Raw genomic sequence first — 12,819 nt, forward strand, 5'->3', positions numbered from 1 at the left:
TTGTCTCTGAAGTAGGGCTGAAGGTGCTCCAAAGGAGATGAAACCAGTAATAACAGAACTGTTCCCTACCATACCACTGTCAAGTAGTCCTGGCACCTTTGTCCTTCTTGTCTTTTGCTGTGGCCAGTTCCAGAAGACTTGCCCAAAGCCATGCAGAGAAGGAGAAGTCCTGACTGGAAGTGTCCAGGTGCACTTCAGGCTCGCTCCTTTTCTGTGCTGAATGGGGTGAATGAACTCTTTCTCACAGTCAAACCTTTCCCCAGTAGCAAAAGCCAGGACACTCTTCTGGTCGTGCAGCATTCCAGCAGAGCCAGCAGGGTCACACAGGGGTGGTGTGGGCCAGCTTTCTGGCTCCTACCGCAGGATGGGGGCTTAAATGGGATCAAGAACTCAGTCTTTGAGCTGGAGAGTTGATCATTTCTGTGGCTCTTAGCAGGGGGAGCCTGTCTCCTCGAGCCCAGCATCCTGCTTAACTCTGATAATCTTCTGGAGCTTTAGCAGATTCACAGGAAAGGGTGGACTTGGAAGGATCCCTGGAGGCTGTCGAGGACATATCCTTTCAGCTGCAAGGAGCTGCAGCTGCAGCAGGCTCCAGTGCATCCTCTTTGAGTCTCTTTCAGCCTGGGTTTTTCTTTCTCAGGGTCAGGGGAACACAGGATAAATCCTGTCTCACACAAGTCCTTCAGGCAGAGAATTTGGGGAATGCATCTGGAAATGCATTTGCCTGGTGTTCATTTAGAGTTAGAGGTAGAGGTAGGGTTAGACTTAGGGTCACAGAAATGTTCAGGTTGGCAAAGCCCCTCAGGATCACCAAGTCCAACCTAGAACCCTGCCCCACAAGGTTCACCCTAAACCGTAGCCCCAAGCACCACATCCAAATGACTTTTAAACACATTAAAGGTGTGGAGTTAGAATTAGGGTTAGGATGAAGGGTTAGAATTAGGGCTAGGGGTTAGGATTAGAGTTAAGGGTTATGATGAAGGGTTAGGGTTAGGATGAAGGGTTAGAATTAGAGCTAGGGGTTAGGATTAGAGTTAAGGGTTAGGATGAAGGGTTAGAATTAGAGCTAGGGGTTAGGATTAGAGTTAAGGGTTATGATGAAGGGTTAGAATTAGAGCTAGGGGTTAGGATTAGAGTTAAGGGTTATGATGAAGGGTTAGGGTTAGGATGAAGGGTTAGAATTAGAGCTAGGGGTTAGGATTAGAGTTAAGGGTTATGATGAAGGGTTAGGGTTAGGATGAAGGGTTAGAATTAGAGCTAGGGGTTAGGATTAGAGTTAAGGGTTAGGATGAAGGGTTAGGGTTAGGATGAAGGGTTAGAATTAGTCTTAGGGGTTAGGATTAGGGGCTAGAGTGAGAGTTAGTGTTAGTCTTAGGAGTTAGGGTCAAAGTTAGGGTTAGGATCAGGTTTAGGCTCCAGGTTAGGGTTGTAGTTAGCACAGCATGGCACAGTGAGAAGCTGCTGTTGGTTGGGCCCCTGCCAGTCTGTTCACAGGAAGAATGTTTGTGTAGCAGAGGTTTGGCAGGTCACTGCAAGGGGTTGCTGCTGGTTCAGGAGGCCAAGGCTGGAAAAGTGATGCTGCTACAGGTCAGAATCCAGCTACATTGGCAAGCCTGGGCAGGAGGAGGAAATTGTACACCAAGCTCTCCTTTCCTCCCACCACCACCGTGTTTCCAAGCCCCTTCTTTTCATCAGGTTTAACTCAGGGACATATTTCTGTGAACAGCATTTCATGTTGAACTGCTTGTCCTTGAGATGTGTGCTTGCCCTTCCCTGTGTACTGGGCTACCATTAACTGTTCTGGGTGGTCACCTTTGTCAGGACTCACTCACTTGCTCACCCAGTGCTACAGCTCCCTTGCCTCTGGTACTTCAGACCCCATTCTGCCCTTATTTTCCCATCTACTCCAAATGCTGTGCAGTATTCCCATATCCCACCCTCTTCCCAGCCAGCCTGGCTTTCCAAGGCTCCACACAATCTAATTAAGCCACGGGCAGCAAAGATTCTTCTGCTGCCCTAGGAACCTGTTTACTTGCTTGTGCCTACACTGGCTGTGGATCTGAACATGGGGGTGGGGTGCTGAGACTGACCAGAGAAGGGGCTTGCTTGCAGCAGCTGCCTTGCACCAGGGCCGTAGCCTTGGGTGATCCAGGCCTGGCCAGGTGAGGCAGTGCTCAGAGATGTCCAGTGCCTGCAGATGCATTGGAAAGAGCTTCAGGTGGACCAGCTTTGGGGCTGGTAGCAATCCAGCTGTGCTGTTATGGAGGTTAAAGGAGGTAGTAAAGCCCTCACCAGAAACCTGGTTAGTGGCAATTAATGTCCAGTATTTTGGCCATCAGGTAGTTTGAAGTCCACCCATGGAGCTGTAGTGAAGTGTCCCCCTAGCTTCCCAATCCCAGTGTGTCACCTCAGCTAAGACCTTTACTTAAGATGTTCTGTCTGAATGGAGGAGGTGCAAAGAGCATCCCGAGAGTGCTTATAAACATTCCAGAGAGCAGGAGATGGGGCAGACCTTTCAGAAGTAAACACACCAAGTGACTTCGTGAGGCTACTCACTGCCAGCAAAGGAGCCTGGTCTGGATGGTCTGAATTCCAGAGAGGCTAAGGGATTTTACAGAGAGCAGTGAAATGCCAAGGCCTGCAGGCCTGTCTGAGGTGTAGTGCTGGGTCATACGCCACGACCTCCTGCTGCTGGGGCATCCAAGGACATGTTCTGTGCTAAACCCAGCTTCTGCTTCAGCATGCCCAGAGAATGTGCTGCAACGTGTCCAGAGAAGGGCAACAGGGCAGGGGAAGGGTCTAGAGCACAGCCCTGTGAGGAGAGGCTTGAGGGAGCTGGGGCTGTGCAGCCTGCAGCAGAGGAGGCTCAAGGGAATTATAGAATCATAGAATGGTTTAGGTTGGAAGGGGCCTCCAAGCTCAGCCAGTTCCAACCCCCTGCCATAGGCAGGGACACCTCCCACTAGAGCAGGTTGCTCAAGGCCTCTTCCAACCTGGCCTTGAACACCTGCAGGGAGGTTGTGGAGCACAGAACCACAGAATTCCACTGCCCTCATGGTGCAGACCTTGTTCCCAACATGAAAGACCTGCAGTCTCTCCTCAGATCTTGCAATGGCAAAGAAGGGAGACTTTAGCCACGCTGCAGGCAGCCAAATGGTTTGCAAAAAGCTTCAGTAACTGAACATGATCTTACTTGTACAGAACTTGCTGTTCTTTGATCCAGCTAACTCAGTCCAGGAGGACTTTAAAAGGAGAGAAAGAAAATGGTTTTAATTAAAAGTTGGGGAAAAAAAGTTTTCCAGGAAAAAAAAAACCCAACAAAACAACCAAAAATCCCAACAAACCCGACCCAAAGCAAACCAAAACACCAACAGAACATCAATTGCAGGGTTATTTAGTTTCAAAAGTTTCCTAATTCTCCCCATGTTTCAACATGAAAGGTGGGTCTGTGGCCAGCTTGTTAAGTGGAATTGCTTGGCCAGTGGCCCAGGCAGATGGGTCGCAAGCCAAGTGCTGCCCTACCTCCTCCCTGCAGGGTGCCTGTGCTGCAGCGTGGCAGCAGGAGGCAGAAGGACGTGAGCAGGAGCACTGCAGGACTGGCAGAGTCAGCAGTTGATTGGGTGCCATTTGCACAGCTGCTGGCCGCTGGAGCTGGGGAAAGGAAAGCCAACTCCTGCTTTTAAGACAAGCATTGCTGCAGTCCTTCCAGTGCCTCGAGAGGGGAGTGGCCCTGAGGGACCACGTCGTGCAGACTCTGTGACCTGTGCTCAGGCTTCTCCTTGTCACCTTCTTAGGGTGATGCACCAGGAGAGAGAGGTTTTGTTCTGTTGCTGTTGGTAAGTGATGGGGGTTAAACCAAAAACTCAATCTGGGTGATATTTCTTAAGTAGGTTTAGGCCAGGGCAAAGCTTATTTGATCTCGAGTTTCACTGCAGTCTGGATCATTCTCCCTGGCATCTGGGGCCCATTTGTAAGGTACAAACCCAGGACTGGCTTTGAAAGCCTGCACAAGCCACTGCGAGAGCTCTGCTCAAACAATGCTCTTGGGGGTTCTAATGCAGTAATTGACCCCTTCCGTGTTTGTCTGCCTCTGCTCCCTCCAGATCTCACAAGATATTGAATTCACTGGCTGGAGAAGAGCTGCAGACTAGAGAAAACAGAAGAATTTGCTGAGGAAGCAGAAGAAGAGGTTAGTGGAAAAATCTTGTTTTCTCAGGGCAAACAGTCCTTATTCTCCTTCTGATCAACACCAGATACTCTCCAGCAGCAGCTCCTTCTTTTTCACTCCACCCTGAAGGAGTTCTTCTAAGCACAACTGCTGTGGTTTACTGAACTTTACTGATGTGATAAGAGGCATTCAGAGAGCCATAACGAGCCGTAACGAGCCACCCGAGGTAAGAGCAGGGCTGGAAACCTTCCACCTTGCAGATGCCCAGCTGCCAGAGGGACTTACAGACAGCAGGGGCAGCCCCAAGCTCTCTTGCTCTGGCTCACAGAATCACAGAATGGCTCAGGTTGGAAGGGACCTCAGGGATCATCTGCTCCAACCTCCCCACCATAGGCAGGGACACCTCTCAGCTAGACTCAGCTGCTCAAGGCCTCATCCAGCCTGGCCTATGCCAGAGTCTCATTATCCTCCTACTGAAAACCTTCCTCATCTCCAGTCTAACCCTGCTCTCCCTCAGCTCCAAACCATTGCCCCTTGTGCTGTCTCCAGACACCCTGAGGAAAAGTCCCTCGGCAGCCTTCCTGTAGGCTCCCTTGTTCTGCACCTTTGTCATGCTGAAGGGTTTTAATCTTTTGCAGGTAGCTCTTAAATTCCAGATGGAGAGGAGAGCTAGTGAGGGGCTTGTGGCTGGCAGGCTAGAGGCAGAAGCAATGCACATACAATCACAGAATCAGTCAGGGTTGGAAGTGGCCTCAAGCATCATCTACTTCCAAGCTCCCTGCCATGGGCAGGGTCACCTCACACGAGAGCAGGCTGGCCAGAGCTTCAGCCAGCCTGGCCTTAAACACCTCCAGGGATGAGGCTTCCACCACCTCCCTGGGCAACTCATTTCAGGCTCTCACCACCCCCGTGCTGAAGAGCTTCTTCCTAACATCCAATCTGAATCTCCTCATTTCCAGCTCTGTTCCATTCCCCCAGTCCTACCACTACCTGACATCCTAAACAGTCCCTCCCCAGCTTTCTTGTAGCCCCCTTCAGATACTGAAAGGCCACAATAAGGTCAATACCAACCAAATGATCAACTCTGCAGCCCCTCTCCTGTGTTTCTCTGTGATGTGGACACTGCAGAACGTGCCTGTAACTACCATGGTGGGGAGTGTGTGTTCCTTGGAGCACAGCATGCAACATTTCTGTGACTAAGAGTTTAGTGCTGGTCCCACACCTCAGAGCTGGGAGAGAGCTGCTGGTGGACTTCACCAAACCATTGTGAAGGTGGAAATGGGGACAAGAGCCACAGTTCCAGTGGCACTTTTGCAGCGGTGTCTCCTCATCAACTGCTTGTGCCCAGCCATACCTGACTCTTCTCTTCCAGCCAGATCTCCCTGTCCTGGCTGAGACTGCTTCAGTCAATCAGTGCAGTGGTTGCAGCATTTCCTGCTCTAGCTCTAGGGCTGGTGCTTATGTCTGCAGCCTCTGGTTTAGTTCCTTGCTTCTCAGATGCCAAGCAGCTACTTGGATGCTGTACTCAGGCTTTCTTTATGCTGACAGAAGTTACCAGTATGGCAGCATTGCTATTAGCAGCCTTGGTTTTTGTAGCCCCCTTCTTTCTCAGCCTGTTAGCTTCACCTGTCCTCAGGAGGAAGCACTCAGCAGAGGAAGGATTGCACAGCCAGGCCCCACTGCAGGATATCCAGTTGTGTCACTTGGAAACCCCACATTTTGAGGTCTGATAATTAAGTGTTTCATTAAGCCTGACGCTGTGGTGGAGCCTGGAGAAGGGCGTGCTGTGTGTCAGAGCACTTTCACATGCTGCAGCACAGCTAGAGCCCCTCTGCTACAAGCAGCCGCGGGGGGAGAGATGAGGCTGCTGAGTCAGATACAGGCTGCCTGCAAAGATCTAGCAGGTCTCTGAGTTGGGGAGAGGTGCAGCTGAAGGCAGCATGTCCCAGCAGCAGGGTGAGCTGCACGGATGTTGCAGCACCTGCCCCCTCTTCCCCAGGAACCTGCTGGACAGAAGCAGAATGGGCGAGAGGAGCTGTCCCTGCAAGAGGACACACAGGAGGGTATCGAAGGGGCCAGAAAGTCCTGGATACTTGGAAGACTGTCAGAAGGGAAAGACAGGACTGGAAGGGTCCCAAAGACATTAAGTGTGGGGAGGAGAATTTCTACTCTGCATTTGAGTATGGCTGGTTCCTTGGCAGCTCCTTGTTACCACCTTCAGCTATCTTTCCAGGGCCTGTCAGGAACAAGAGATGTCTCAGTGAATTGCTTGCACTGAGTCGTTCTGCAGCAGACACCAGAGCTGCAGAGCACTTTTGGTCCTGTGGTTTGATGCAGCTGTTCTGATCTACAGCACATCTCCACTCATTTTTGTCCTGAGGGAGACACTGCTCAACATGATCAGGACAGTCTTGTTTCAGAAGGAACAGAATGAGAACTGAAACGGAAACAGTTCCAGTAAAGGGAGTTAGAAAAAGACTCAGACTCCCAGAGTATCTCCCTGCTGTCAGGCTGGGATGCAGTCACAGAACCACAGTCACAGAATGCTAAGGTTTGGACAGGACCTTGGGAAATCAGCCAGTCCAACCCCAGCCAGAGGCACAGCATCTCAGAGGGCAGGAGCACAGCATCCCAGCAGTGCAGTGCCTTGGCCAGTCTGACTTCCCCAGGTGCCAGCTGGGTTTGTGGGTTATATCTGTTCAGGAAAGCAGAACCTTGTCTTGTGCTGAGAACATGTTCAGGTGCCTGTGGGTGAACAGATGATGACACAGAGGTAGACAGAGGGTGTCCTGCAACTGGAGGGAAACACCAGTGGGAGTGACTTGTGGTCTGCTTTTCTATCCAGGCTGCTGTTTATTGCTCATGAACATTGGGAGCAGCTCACATTTAAAGTGTTTGCTCATCTTAAAACTGAGGCCCAATCGAGAAGGAACTCTCTGAAAGAAGTTTTCAGCAATAATTTACTTCACTCTAATATGAACAAGCTTGAAGTGGAACTTTTATGACCTCTGACTTGTCAGATTTTTCTCCCCAGCCCTTCCCCTCCAGCACATTTTTCACGGTGATAGGAACCAATCTGTTTATTATTTTCAATTTAGAATAGTAAAGAAAGGGGGAAAAAAGTACTGCATCCTCCTGCAAATTGCTTCATTGCTGGGCTGTTGGAGTGGCCAGTGTAATACATCATTGTTTGATCTGGCAGAGCCATCTATTTATAAGCCAGTATGTGTCAAACTGCTCTGTTGGCAGGGCCGGGAGACACCTGGTTTAGTTTAGATTCCTCGCTCCGCAATTCCAAACATCGCTCGGCCCTCTTGGGTTGGGAGCGCAGGCTGGGCTCCAGCCTTAGAGTGCTGCTGTCATTCACGGGATGCTCAAGGGCCTCTGCTCTGCTCTCAAGGGTCATGAGATCATAAATTCTTTCTGGTTTTTTTCTTCAGCAGTTTGAGCCTAGGCACAAACCTAATGCAGGGCACTTATTAAACGTAAGTGAGGTCCCGTTTGGGGTTACCAACAGAGGTAGAGGTGAGGCAGGTAAAGAAAGTTTGCTGATGAGATCAAGGGTGGGTCACCTTGGCAGAGGTGTTCACAGACTCACAGAGTGTTGGGGGCTGGAAGGGACCTTGAGAGATCATCCAGTCCAACTTCCCTGCCAGAACAGGATCACCCAGGGCAGGTCACACAGGAATGCGTCCAGGTGGGTTTGAAAGTCTCCAGACAAGGAGACTCCACAACCTCTCTGGACAGCCTGTTCCAGGGCTCTGGCACCCTCACCATACAGAAGTGTCTCCTCATACTGAGGTGCAGTCTTCTGTGTTCCAGCTTGTACCCATTGTTCCTTGTCCTGTCACTGAGCACCACCACCAAGAGCCTGGCACCTTCTTCCTGACCCCCACCCCTCAGATCTTTGTGCACATTGCTCAGATCCCCTCTCAGCCTTCTCCAGACTGAGCATCCTCAGGGCTCTCAGGCTTTCCTCATAGCAGAGATGCTTAAGTCCCACTTTCATCCTCGTGGCTCTCTGTTGGACTCTCTCCAGCAGGTCCCTGTCTCTTTTGAACCAGGGAGCCCAAAACTGCACACACTGTTGGCTCTCTTGGCCACAAGGGCACATTGCTGGCCCATGCAGAACTTGCTGCCCACCAGCACTCTAAGGTCTTTGCCCATGGAGCTGCTTTCCAGCAGGTCAGCCCCTATTCTGTACTGGTGCCTGCTGTTTTTCCTGCCCAGATGCAGGATTCTACACTTGTCCTTATTCATGGGGTTCCCCTTCACCCAGCTGCAGCCTACCCAGATCTGATGGGCTGTCAGTCACCCCCCCTCCCCCCAGTCTCCTATCATCAGCCACCTTGCTGAGGGTCCACTCAATGCCCTCATCTAGGTCATTGCTAAAGATATTGAACACAACTGGATGCAGTGCTGACCCCTGGGGAACACCACTGGCCACAGGCTTGCGGCTGGGCTCTGTGGTGCTGCTCCCAGCTCTCTGAACTCAGCTGTTAAACAGCAGAGCTGTGGGTCATGCCTGGGAAGAGGAAACGGCTACCTGCAGTTGAGGAAGGGTAAGGGAGCAGGTGAGGGACTTGCTGTTGCAATGAAGCCTTTGCAGAGGTGTCTGGAGTTTACTGTCTCACTCTCACCAGAGCTGATGCGCAACATCCTGTATCAGTACCAGGTCTTAGTGCAGTTCCCTCTTTCAGACAGCGAGGTCATGCTGTTAGGCAAGGTTCAGGATGTAATGGTTGCTTGGTTGTCAAGTCCAAGAGCTCCTATTGATGGATTCAGACTGATTTCACCTGTAACTGCTGACAGATCTCATGAAGGGCACTGGGGTCATCACTGTCTAAGTGGTGTGATGCAGTACTGTGTGCATGGTCAGCAGACACAGAACTGCAACAGGAAAGGTGAGAAAGAAGACAAGGCGAGAGTCAGAGAGAGGAGGATGAGCTAGGAAAAAGGAAGGTGTAAATCCTGGCTGTGTTGTGTTCCTGGCTAAACCAATGAGCCTGGTCCCTTCCTGGCCAGTAACATCCTACCATTGCATCACTGCCTTTAGCAGGCTTTGTTTTCCCTCTGGGGTGGATCTTCCTAACCGAGAGGGAGCCCTTTGCAAGGAGCTGGCCAGTTGTCTAAATAGGCTCTGGGCCCTCTTCATTATTTTCTCTTCATCCTCCTGGTGAGGGAGATAGGTGGTCTGGCAAACAGAGCCCAGGTGAATTGGTTCATGCCCAGAGCAGCTAAGCAGAGCTATGCTTTGAGGCCAGCTTCTTTTTCACAATGTGTCTTGTAGTGTAAGCCAGTGCAGTAGTTGCAGACAAATTCAGTTCAAGCCTTAGAGGGCAAAGGCCTTGTCTATTTAGCCACAGGCTGGCTTTGCCTTAAGTACACTGAAGTCAGCAAGCACTCTTATTCATCACCTCCCATCTCCTACTAGGCAAAGTTCTTCTGTTTTGAGACTGTGCTTAGACACTCCTCAGTAACACAATCTTGACTGTGTGCGAGGAAGAAGAGATGGAGCTTGGTTGTGAGTGGGTGAGTGGCTACTAGTGGCAGCTGAACACTTGCCAACACTATGAGGCCATTTCTAGTGTGTTGGGTACTCAGTTGTGTCCAGAGACGTTTCCAGAGAAGGGCCACCAGGATGATCAGAGGGCTGGAACAGCTCTCCTACAAGGACAGGCTGAGAGAGTTGGGGCTGCTCAGTCTGGAGAAGAGAAGGCTCTGAGGAGACCTTATGGTGGCCTTCCAGTACCTGAAAGAGGCCTACAGGAAATCTGGCCAGGGACTTTTAGAGTGTCAGGTAGTGACAGGGCTGCGGGGAATGGATCCAGGCTAGAGGAGAGCAGATTTAGATCAGACGTTAGGAAGAAGTTCTTTGCCTTGAGGGTTGTGAGACACTGGAACAGGCTGCCCAGGGAGGTGGTGCAAGCCTCATCTCTGGAAGTTTTTGAGGCCAGGCTGGATGTGGCTCTGAGCAACCTGATCCAGTGTGAGGTGTCCCTGGCCACAGCAGGGGGTTTGGAACTGGATGATCCTTGAGGTCTCTTCCAGCCCTGAATGCTATGATTCTGTGGTTCTGAGTGCAGAGTCAAGGATCCAGAACCAGCACTGCCTCAGCCAACTTGAGAAAAGCTGTCTGAAATACTTCCCCTCATATTCCTTTGGGTTACTCAAAGTCCCTGAGCTCGACCAACTTCAGGAGACTGTTCTTCACAGCTCAGAGCAGTGTGGGCATGCTGGGTGCTGCCTGGCTCCACTGGACAGGCTTCCTGCCAGAACACAGCACAGCAGTGACAGCCACCCCTGTAAGAGGTCGAGTGGGAGAGGCATGCTTTAGATCTTCTTCAGCCTGGAGGCTTTCCAGCAGCCTCCTTAGGTTTCATACTGAGCAGTCCCCTGGGATGAGGGAAGTGGATTGTCCAGCTGTCCTGCTGCAGCTGCTGGGGCCAGAGGGAGCATTGCTGTGGGCCTTTTCCCAGTGGCCTTTATTCTTCAGGCTCTCTATACTTCACTAGGTGGCTGCTCATGCCAGGCTCAGATAGTTCCATGGGGTTTGTGTCCTATCTTCTGGGATTCTGGTGTGTGAATTATATCCAGCTTTCACTGTAGCTGTCTAAGTGGTTTGCTGGCTCTGGCCCTCGACATTCCTTCTGCTCACAAAGTGAAGGATCATCTTCTTATTAATGGAGCCTCTTCTCTGATAAGGCCATTCTTTCCTTAGTTGTTTGATACCAATTCCAGGCTACTGAGTGGAGGTTCTGTGGATATGCATGAGAAATGCCTCCTTCATCTCAAGTCAAGCAGTAACTGTGCCAGCCAGGCTCTGGTGGCTCCTGGGGCTGAAAAAGCAGACAAGGTTAGAACCTAGAGAAGGCAAAGTAAAATGTCTTCATCAGGAGTCAGTACAGGAGCTGCATTTTCTGCTTCTGCATTTGGCATCCTTTCCTCTAAGCCCTGCAGAAGCAGTGGGACAGACTTTGCTCCACTACATCACTACTTTGAGCTTGGGCCTGGGCTGGAGCTGTTATCCAGTGAGAGGAAGCAGGATGTTGTGGATTGGAAGCACTTCACATACTGACGCTGCGCGGACTGAGAGTTCAGTCCTGGAGCCAGTGAGACCTTTCCAGTTCTGCTTTTCCTGTGCTAGCAGACAGCTGTAGAAGCAACTTTTCCCAGCTTCTTAACAACTAAGAGAAACTCTGGACACCTTTCCCAGCTTTTAAATGTAATATTTAGTGTTTAAACAGTTGTACCTCTGTGTACAGGGCCTGGGGCAAGTGCAGCCTTCAGCAGATTGACACTCCGTGATAAATGTGAGCACCCTGAGCTATTGCTTAGGCTGTGGCCAGCCTGCCCCTCCAAGGAGCTGGATATCCACTTTCCTGTAAGGCATGGCATCTTGTTTCTTGCTTTGCCAGTTTGCAGGCCCCCAAGATAGCTTTTGTATCTGAGGCTGGGGGGTTTGTGTCGCCTTTGCCACGGCAGGGCTGTGTGTGTGTTGGACACACTGTGCTGGCACTTCCCGTGCAGTTAGCAGAGGTGCAGAGACATGGGGATGCCATCACAGCACCTGCATCAGGCTCAACAGTATCTGCACTCAGTTACACGTCTTTCTTCTGCTCTCTTCCTGCTTTTGATTTCTCTGCTTTTCACCTGGAATACTGTGGTTAGCTTTGGACCCCTCACCATAGGAAAGACACTGAGGTGCTGGAGCACGTCCAGGCAGGGGTGATAAAGCTGGGGAGATGTCTAAAGAACAAGTCCCACGAGGAGAAGCTGAGGGAGAAAAGGAGGCTCAGGGGAGAGCTTCTTGCTCTCTACAACTACCTGAAAAGGAGTTGAAGTGAGGTGGGTGCTGGTCTGTGCTCCCAGTAACAAGTGAAAGGAGATGTGGAAACGGCCTCAGGCTGTGTCAGGGGAGGTTTGGGTCAGGTGTTAGGCCAATGTCTTCACTGAAAGGGTTGTGAAGCCCTGGACAGGCTGAATCATCATCCATGGAGGCACTGAAAAGGTGTGTAGGTGTGCTACTGAGGGATGGGCTTTAGTGGTGGGCTTGGCAGTGCTGGGTTAGTAGTTGGATTCGATGATCTCTGAGGTCTGTTCCGGCCTAACCAGTTCTGTGCTTCCACGGTGAACTAATTCATTTGTATTTGTCCTTAAAGTCGTGGGGGTAAAGGCTGCTGGAACAAGGTTCTTGTCTTCCAGTAGCAACGTGCAGTCTCGACACAGGATGCTTGCTGCTCGTCTAGGCTGGACTCGATGGCCTCGATGGCCTCAGTCCTGTGGTTCTTCGCCGCTCCTCAGTTTAGCCCTGCCAGTGAATGTGGCTGCCAGCCCTGTACAAACCAGGATCTAAGCTAGTGCCTGCCCCAGGGGGGAGCCACAGGTTGCTTGTGTGAGTGTGCCACACGAAACACCACGGGCCAGGGGATTCTGATTTTTATTTGGTGGTAATCTTGATCAACAGCAGCTAAGTCACTCACAGAAAGAAAAAGAAATGGGAGGAGAATTTCCCATTTACATTCCAGCTGTGCAGAGGGAGCTTGGGTTTCCCCCCGTTCTCTCCTCCCAGAGCTTGTCAGCAGCAGGAATTCATAGTAATAAAACCCAGACTTATTTCCAGGGCAGGTGTTTCTGGAGTGATTGTAATC

General features: G+C 51.0%; 1 long non-coding RNA gene across 2 annotated transcripts in view; it reads left to right on the top strand.

The window, feature by feature from the left end:
• Nucleotides 1-12,819, top strand: part of LOC135177249 (uncharacterized) — a 247,834-nt gene that overhangs the window by 17,885 nt on the left and 217,130 nt on the right. For both annotated transcript variants that reach the window (XR_010302999.1, XR_010303000.1), the window contains exon 2: nucleotides 4,104-4,189. This is a non-coding gene — a long non-coding RNA (uncharacterized LOC135177249). The remainder of the gene's footprint in view (nucleotides 1-4,103; nucleotides 4,190-12,819) is intronic.

This window comes from Pogoniulus pusillus, chromosome 8 (assembly GCF_015220805.1).
Source record: "Pogoniulus pusillus isolate bPogPus1 chromosome 8, bPogPus1.pri, whole genome shotgun sequence".
Classification (NCBI taxonomy): domain Eukaryota; kingdom Metazoa; phylum Chordata; class Aves; order Piciformes; family Lybiidae; genus Pogoniulus; species Pogoniulus pusillus.